We start from the raw sequence: 9,590 nt of genomic DNA on the forward strand, positions 1-9,590 counted from the left end.
ATTCTAGGACCAGGCTAGCGCTCATTCAGACAAAATCCACCAAAATAAAGTTACCCACCCAACACCCAATGGGCCTGGGGCAGTCACCAATAGGGACTCAAGGGGGCATTTTAGCTAGAGACCAATTTACAACATACCTCCAAGGAAGTCTCTGTAAGGCTGCCCTTAAAGCATCAAATTGTGAAAAGTTCTAAGAGGTCATCCAGGACATGAAAACCCACCTCAATTTCTAGAACACTTCACAAAGGTCCTTCTATAATTTATCAATCTGGATCCCAAAACTTTAGACAAAACAACTCTTCATGAGCTATTTCTCCTCTCAGAATTTCTCTGACATTAAAGTCAAATTTAAAACTTTTCGTGCCCCACACGTTCCCCCTTTAATACCCTTATACCTGTGGTTAATAACCCAATGGACATACCACTTGGTTCAGGATCCCCAACTTGTTACCTCTCAGTGCTTCTTCTTCTTCTTCTTCTTCTTCTTCTTCTTCTTCTTCTTCTTCTTCTTCTTCTTCTTCTTCTTCTTCTTCTTCTTCTTCTTGTTCTTCTTCTTCTTCTTCTCCTTCTTCACCCATATACTCTCTCCTCTCCACCATCCCCTTGGGGAACTCTCATTTCTCTGTCCTAGACCTCAAAGAATACTTTCTTTTCCATTTCTCCATTCCTCTCGACCCCAGGCCACAAAACATCTTTGCACTTACTTGGAATGACCCAGACATTCACCTTTCTACCCAACTCACTTGGAGCATCCTACCCTAGGGCTTCTGGAACAACCCAAATTTATTTGACCTGGATGTGGCCTCTGATTTAATCTCTGTCTCTTCCTGAATCTAAGCTTATGCTATACGGAGATGATCTTCTCTGTAGTGCATCCTACAAATTAGCCAGGCTGCTACCTCAACTGTACTAAACTTCCTGTCTAGCTGGGGATGTAGGGTCTCACCCTCTAAGGTCCACCTGCCGACCCCTCAGGTTACTTATCTTGGACTAAATATGACTACTTACTCTACTCTACTCTAGATAGAAAGTGCCTAATTCAGACACTCTCTGTCTCCACCACAAAGAACGAAACCATATCCTTCCTAAGGATATGGTTTCTTACACTTTTGGCTCTTCTCTTTCTTCCTTCTTCCTCATCCCCTATATGAGGTGGCCCATAGCCTCCACATGAGTCCCTCCTTGTGCCTACTTCCAAGCTTTTTCATAAGCTTTAATGGGCCCTACCTTCCAGTTCTAACCTGCTCCTTCTCTATGCATACTACAGAGAAGGAAATGTCCTCAGGGACCTGGGTCACCATCTAGGACCTTCCTCTGTGCCTGCTGCATACTTCGATGTCTATTCTCAGTTATCAAGTTGACTATATCTGGAATGAACCACAATCCAGAAATGGAGGGCACACTTGACCCAAATCTTGAGGTAGAAAGACAACATGCCTTTGATCTGGATCTTAAGGCTGGAAGTCACAGGCTTTTGTTCTGGACCTTAAGATCAGATAACAGATGCTTTTGATCCAGATCAAGACATACCTTTAATAAAGATCTTGAAGCATAGTGGCCTTGCTGATAAAGATCTATAATGAGAAAGAATAAAAGAAAAGCTTAAGTCCAGGCATTGTAGTGGCACACAACTTTTTTTTTTGTTTGTTTGTTTGTTTTTGTTTTTTGTTTTTTCGAGACAGAGTTCCTCTGTGTAGCCCAGGCTGTCCTGGAACTCACTCTGTAGACCAGGCTGGCCTCAAACTCAGAAATCTGCCTGTCTCTGCCTCCCAAGGTCTGGGATCAAAGGCATGAGGGTGGCACACAACTTTAATCCTAGTGCTCCAAAGACAAAGGCATGTAGATCTCTGAATTCAAAGCCAGCCTGGTCTACAGAGCAAGTTTCAAAACAGTCAGTTTTAGGCAGTGAAGAAAACTGCTGAAAATAGAAAGCTGGTGAAGATGGAATTGAACAAGGAGGCCCATGTTCCAGCCCCCAAAAGCTGCCAAACTTGGCAGCTTTGGCCACATGTCTAGCTTTATAATCAAGGATGGAATATTCTTCTGTAACTAATGAAAGCTTCCAAGGCCAGGAATGTGTTAGGGGTATCTCTGAATAGAGGCCCAGAGAATCCATTGTATAAAAGGGGTTATGGCATATACCTCCATGCCTAAGGAAAGATGCTGAGGCCAGGCATGTGTCCCTGCATGGATGTCCAAAGAGGCCATTGTGTGAAGCTGTGAAGTTGAAGCCAGGATTGCCCTGGAGACCCCAAGATGAAGATGCTAGAGCTATGGGATACCTGCTGAGCAGACTTCCTAACAAGAAGTGGAAGCAACCTGTAAGAAAGAGGTGTGTGGGGCTGGAGAGATGGCTCAGTGGTTAAGAGCACTGACTGCTCTTCCAGAGGTCCTGAGTTCAATTCCCAGCAACCACATGGTGGCTCACAACCATCCGGTGCTCTCTTCTGGTGTATCTGAAGATAGCTACAGTATACTCGTATACATGAAGTAAATAAATAAATCTTTTAAAAAGAAAGGAACAAGTGTGTTGCAATCAACAAAGCTGAAAGGAGCTGGAGATTTGAAGAGCATTTTGACACCGGACATGGAAATGCAGAGTTTATAGTTGGCCCAGCCAGCTTCCAGTCTTGCTTTGGAGATCTGAAGAGCATTTTGACACCGGACATGGAGATGCAGTTTATAGTTGGCCCAGCCAGCTTCCAGTCTTGCTTTGGTCCAGTGTTTCCTCACTGAGCTCCCTTCCCTATGTTTTGGAATAGTAATGCACACCCTATGCCATTATATGTTGGAAGCATGAAATTTGGTTTTTGTATTTTGATTTTATAGGGTATTACAGTTAAGAGATTGTATGAATCTCAGAAGAGACTTTGTACTCTGAACTTTTAAACACTGTTGAGGCTGTAATGGACTATGGGTACTTTTGATGTCAGACTAATTACATTTTGCATCATGTATGGCTACAAGTCGATGGGGGCCAGGGAATGGAATGTGGTGGTTTGTATAGATATGGCCCCCATAGACTCATGTGTTTGAATGTTTGGCCCCTAGATAGTGGCACTATTAAGAGATATAGCCTTGTTGGAGGAAGTATGTCACTGTGGATGTGGCTTTGAGGTCTCCTATGCTCAAGCTCTGCCCAGTGTAGAATCCATTTCCTCCCTGCTGCCTGTGGATCAAGATGTCGTTCCTTCTCCAGCACAGTGTCTGCCTGCATGCTGCCACGCTTCCCAGCATGATGATAACAAACTGAACCTCTGAAACTAAGTCAATCCAAATGAAATGTTTTCCTTTATAAGAGTTGATTTTGTCATGGTATCTCTTCATTGCATTAAAACCCTAAGACACATACTTATCAAAAAAAAATAGATTATACTACCCATGGGTAGAATGGCACCCAATGGTAGTATAGCACCTTGCCTATACTACCATGTGCTCTGGCTGCAGCTGAACTCCCTATTTGTGAATCAAAAATATTAACTTTGGATCACCTACTACTCTCTTTTCTCCCCTCCCCTCCCCTTCTCTCCCTTCCCCTCCCTCCCCTCCCCTCCTCTTCACTTCTCTCCTCCTCTCTTCTCACCACCTTTCTCATTCCTTAATGTAAAGGGCTTCCAAACATGACCTCCTTCCTGAGATCTCTCCCTTCAGGTAGCACTGATAGAGGATGGCACACTGACCTTTCAGCTATGCCCACCCCTCGACATTTCAAACCTCCTCCCCTGGCCAATCTCAGAATACTCCCCATTCCATTCTCTCATTGGGACCTAATCCCATACACATATGTGAGGGTGCACTACCTCAGATCACCTACACCTGGTAAAGATGGCAGCTTCTTCACACATGAGGGGCCCAAAAGACAGGATACACCATCATTTCAAACACCAAGGTGGTTAAAACACAGGCCCTCTGAGCCCAAACCACAAGCCAGCAGGTTGAAATAATCTCTCTTACCCATGCCATTCAACTAGCAAAGGGACAACCCCTAAATCTCTGCACAGACTCCAAGTGTGCCTTTCCAATCCGTCTCCTATACACAGCCATCTGGAAAGAGCTTGGACTACTAACAACAACAGGAGTGTCAATAGCCAACTCAGACCAAATTATGGCTGTGCTAAAGCCTTCCCATATTCCCGTGGCCATAGAAATTGTCCACTGCCAAATACAACACCTGGACAAGTCTATTACCAGAGGAAATAACCAAGCTGTACACAGAGCCACAGCTCCTTCTCACATTCCACAAGACACCCTTACTTTACAGCCCACATTGTCACTATCACCCCCAGATACTCCACACATCCTATCTGCACCAGTCCCTCTGTCCTAATGGCCGGCTTTCTCTCACATCATTATGACCCCGTCTACAGCCTACCCACAGGGACTTGCCCTTCTTAAAAGCCTCTACTGCCTCTTGCATGACCTGTCAGGTACCAGATGAATCTGACACCTGCTGGTTCTGATGGACTCTTTTTCAGGGTGAGAGGAAGCATTCCCCAGTACCCACAAAAGGGCTCAAATAGAGAGCTGGAGAGATGGCTCAGCAGTTAAGAGCACTAACTGCTCTTTCAGAGAACCCAGGTTCAATTCCCACCACACACAGGGCAGTTCACAGCTGTCTGTAACTTAGATGTTTTGGGATCTGGCACCCTCACACGTACATATAGGCAAAACACCAATGCAAACAAAATAAAATAGGGGCTCAAATAGTGTGGGGTCATCTCCTCCAAGAAATCATCCTCACTTTGGAGTCCCAGCTTCCCTTCAATTACATAATGGACCTGAATTTGCCTCTCAAATCCCTCAAACTCTGTCCTCCAGACCCTTTGGCATTTCCATGTCCCATATCCTCCCCAGTCCTTGGGTTAGGTCGAGCGAATCATTCCCTCCACTTACTAAGATTTCACAAAAAGTTCACCTGGATTGGGTAAAGCTTCCATGCTCATCTCTCCTAGGTTGAGGCCCCTCCTCAACACCCTCTCCATTTCTGTTTATGCTTACTTATGCGTGACTGATGCTAACTCCTGGTCTCTTATCTTGACCTTCACCTCTCCCCATTCACCTGTGTAGCCCCCTGCTCACATCCCTGCACTCTATGCTCTGGACATTCACCCTCTATTCTCTACCAGGGCCATCTTGACCACTCTACCCCATGATGGTTTAATACTGGGGACCTTGTCCTTCTCTCTCTCACAGAGGAGCAACACTTACCCCTCTCCTCCCAGTGGAAAGAGTCATTCTTGTCACTCCCACTGCTGAACTTGAGGGCCTACCCCACTGGATACACTGTTGGGAGAATCTTCTTGTACACTGTGGGAAGGTGTGTCTCTGACCTTCCTCACCGACCTAAGGCACCTTCTGATTGGTTTAATAGAGTGCTTTTAATCACTGAGCCAAGTCTCGAGCCCTTCACACTACCAATTTTTAAAAAGCTAGAAGGGCAATTATGACCAGGGCTTCCACTAGTCAGCTGTCAGAACACCAGCCTTACTGGGTAGGCATGATGGAGTTTAGAAATGACTTTCCATTTGTATATTAATTGTCTTATTAACTAGCATAGTGAATGTTAAAAATGTGTTTGAATTGGTGAGTCAGTATTCAGTGTTGGCTAGAATATTTTAGATACTTCTACCCTTCTTTGAGCAGATTACAGGGATCAAGTGTACATTGGGGACTGGATGTGCACTGTAGTGACCCTGCCTTCAGGGACTAGTCTAGGGCTCTCATGTCTAGGGCTGTCAGAATACTGTTTTCCAAGGACATGGTCAAGTTGACCTCAAACAAACCTTGTAAGAAGGTGCGTTAGGCAGGACTTCTGGGCCGAGATAGAAACTCTGGGAAAGAATCATACACGGGGATTCACCAGCCAGACTCAGAAGGAGAGACAGGTACTGGTACTGAGGAGAGGTAACAAGCCACATGGCAGCACATACATTAGTAGGAGTGGGTAAATCTAAGATGTACAAGCTAGTTGGGAACAAGTCAGCTAAAGCTGAGCTCTCATAAATAATAAAAAGTCTCCAAGTCATTACTCGGACAGCTGGCAGGTCTAGAGAGGCTGGCGATAATTGGCACCCAACATGGAAGGAGTAAACCCAAGCTTAGAGCCTGAGAAAAATCACACATGGAAATTGGGGGAAACGTTTCCCTAGCAGTCACATGCTACTCTGAACTCAGAGGGAGGCTAGGTTCCTTTAAGAAAGAGCAGATAAGCTCCTCATTGAATGGCCTGAAAGGGAATAACTTCCCAGAGCTGGGGTAGGGCAGGTCAGATCAGGCAGCAAAGCCAAGGCCCAGAAGTCCTGAACAAAGCAGAAAACCAAGACCTGGGGCTGGTAATGTATGCTAACAGGTAACACCCAGACACAGAATTTAGACAACTTAGATACCGAGATAAATACTAAGTGTGGGGGTGGCAAAAGAGAAATAAATAAATGTGCATAGAAAATGAAGTCTCCAAAGGAAGGAGAAAGAAAAATAAAAATGTTTAAAAATGTGCTTAGATGCATAAGGAAAGAAACTAAATATAGAGAGTCATAGAAAGAAATATTTAGTTTGAATATAATAAAGTCTCCAAAGAAAGAAGAGATAATGAAAAATATATAAATTATATATATAATTAAAATCCTGAGTAGGTATCAAGTGTATGATGTATTGACAAATAATTTATAGAATTAAAATATGTACATATAAACATATTTCAATATGTTTATGCCTTGAGTTCTAAAAGGCTGACTTTGAGATTGATATATAGAGAGAGACTAAAGAAAGAAAAATGAATATGGACAGTCTTAAAAAGAAATATTAAGTTTGAATAAAATAAAGTCTCTGAAGGAAGTAGAGAGTTACAGAGATTGAAAAGGAAATATTTTCTATGTTAAAAATGGAGAACACAATGACAGAGGGCACTTTGACCCCATATAGTTTCTTTTCAGTTGCTGTATTATGGAATTAATTACAATGTGTTTAGTAATGATCAGTTTTCTATATCTTCTCCAAGAAAAATCAGAATAAAGTAGGCTTGGGTAAGGAGAGATCTGAAGAATTGAATCAGGATGAAAAAAAACTTGCCGGGCAGTGGTGGCTCAGGCCTTTAATCCCAGCACTTGGGAGGCAGAGGCAGGCAGATTTCTGAGTTTGAGGCTAGCCTGCTCTACAGAGTGAGTTCCAGGACAGTCAAGGCTATACAGAGAAACCCTGTCCTGAAAAACAAACAAACAAACAAACAAAAACCAAAGTAAACAAACAAAAATCTTCAGAGGAATCCAATCTAAAGCCTATGGTGCCACCTTCCGATGAAATTACAGAATGGCAACCCATAGAGATAGAATATTCTGAATTAAGAGTACAGATTATGTTTAATGATGCCATCTTAGAGCACTGACATACAATAGCTTATGTGTTTCATTTTGGTAGGGTTTGGAGAATTAAAATAAGTACATACACTTGTTAATACGTCATACAATTGATACCTACTCAGGATTTCAGTACGTTTATGCCTTGAGTTCTAGAAGGCTGACTCTGAGGTTGCCCATTTATTAGAGACGGTGGCTATGGTGGAGATTCCTTCACAGATGGTCCTAGTTAGGGTTTCTATTGCTGTGATGAAACACCATGACCAAAAAGGAAGCTGGGAGGAAAGAAAGGACTTACCAAAGGAAATCAGAACAGGACTCAAGCAGGGCGGGAACCTAGAAACTGGAGCTGATGCAGAGGCCACAGAGGGGTGCTGCTTACTGGCTTGCTCCCCATGATTTGCTCAGCCTGCTTTCATATGGAACCCAGGACCACCAGCTCAGGGATGGCACCTCCCACAATGGTATGGGCCCTCCTCATTGATCACTAATTGAAAAAAAGGCCTTACAGCTCCATCTCATGGAGGCATTTCCCAGCTGAGGCCCCTTTCTCTGTGATAACTCTGTCTTGTGTTGACACACAAAACCAGCCAGTACACAGATTGAAGCTGATAGTGTTCCAGCATATGGATCCAGTTAAATGTAACAATTAGTTAAATATTAAAACATAAACATATTACTGCTATACCTTAAAATCCTACAGGACAGGGGCTGGAGAGATGGCTCAGCAGTTAAGAGCACTGACTGTTCTTCTAGAAGTCCTGAGTTCAATTCCCAGCAACCACATAGTGGCTCACAACCATCTGTAATGGGATCCAATGCACTCTACTAGTTAGTGTGTGTCTGAAGACAGATGCACTGTACTCGCATAAATAAAAAAAATAAATAAATCTAAAAAAAAAATCCTACAGGACAAACAATTGTGGAGAGATCTAACCAGACTTTAAAGGAAATGCCTATTAAACAGAAAGGGGATATAAGATCTCCCAGAAATAGATCAAATGATGCCTTATTGGCTTTAACTTTTTTAAATGTCATTTAGACAGGTAGCACAGATGCTAAAAAACCACTGGATTTTAAAAAGGACTGCTGAATTAGATCAGCCTATATATGTGATAACCTCAGAATGGAAGCCAGGAAATGTATTGTGTTGGGGGAGAGGCTATGCCGTTGTTTCAACAGGAAATAAAAAGCTGTGATTCCTTCAAAATTAATAACGATTAGATTTGACCAGGGCAGACCTCCTGAAAATCTTGGCAGACTTGCAGGAAGAGACCAAGCAACAGTTCGGAGACTGGCTGAGACAGTTTTCTTGGCTACAAAGTTGTCAAAACTTATTATAACATGCCATCCTTTCACGCAGCATGGATGGGAATTTCTATCATAGTTTATTCATGCAGTCCAAACAGACTTATAAAGGTTAGTCCCTTACACAGAGCAGAGAATCATATTTTTTTTGAAAGAGAGAAAATATGGTATTTGTTTTCTTTTTTATTAGATATTCTCTTTATTTACATTTCAAATGATATCTCCTCTCCTAGTTATTTTTTTTATTAGACAGAGAATCATCTTTAGCTGTGCACACCACCCATCCCATACAAGTATAAATGCAGAAATGTATATATTACCTTTAAAAGTTAGTGTGTTTGCAAAGCAAATGGACCAGGCACCACTGAAGATAAGACAACTAGTCCAGGTGACCCAGCCTCACAGACTGCCTTAGTTGCTTAAAAATCTGCATCCAGAACAACTTGAAGACAGCTAGCTAAGATGGTCCAGCATCAAAGACTGTTCCAGCCAGGATGTCAGTTGAGTCCTGCACTTTACCATTAAACAGAGACTAGACAGCAAGTGATGCAGCTAGTTTTCCCAGGACGTGGCCAATATCCCAATTTTCTTAGGACCCCAAAAAGATGCTGTCACTCCCAGACAGCAGGAAGCAATTTTAAGAGTACAATACCCACATTCCCAAGAGGTGGGGTGGGTGGTTTTAGGTCATTTAGTGGGTGATGGATGTTTATCATTGTGTAAGGGGGGTTGGTTAAAAGTTGCTAACAGTCTTGGTCAGAGAGAAAACGTAAAGGAGGTTAGATTCAGGGATCTCTCTCTCTCTCTCTCTCTCTCTCTCTCTCTTTCTCTCTGTCCTCTCTCTCCCTCCCTCCCTCCCTCCTTCCCTCCCTTCCTCCCTCCCTTCCTCCCTCCCTCTCTCTCCTCTCTCTCTCCCTCTCTCTCTCTCCT

The sequence above is a fragment of the Mastomys coucha genome, unplaced genomic scaffold, assembly GCF_008632895.1.
Source record: "Mastomys coucha isolate ucsf_1 unplaced genomic scaffold, UCSF_Mcou_1 pScaffold21, whole genome shotgun sequence".
NCBI lineage: Eukaryota > Metazoa > Chordata > Mammalia > Rodentia > Muridae > Mastomys > Mastomys coucha.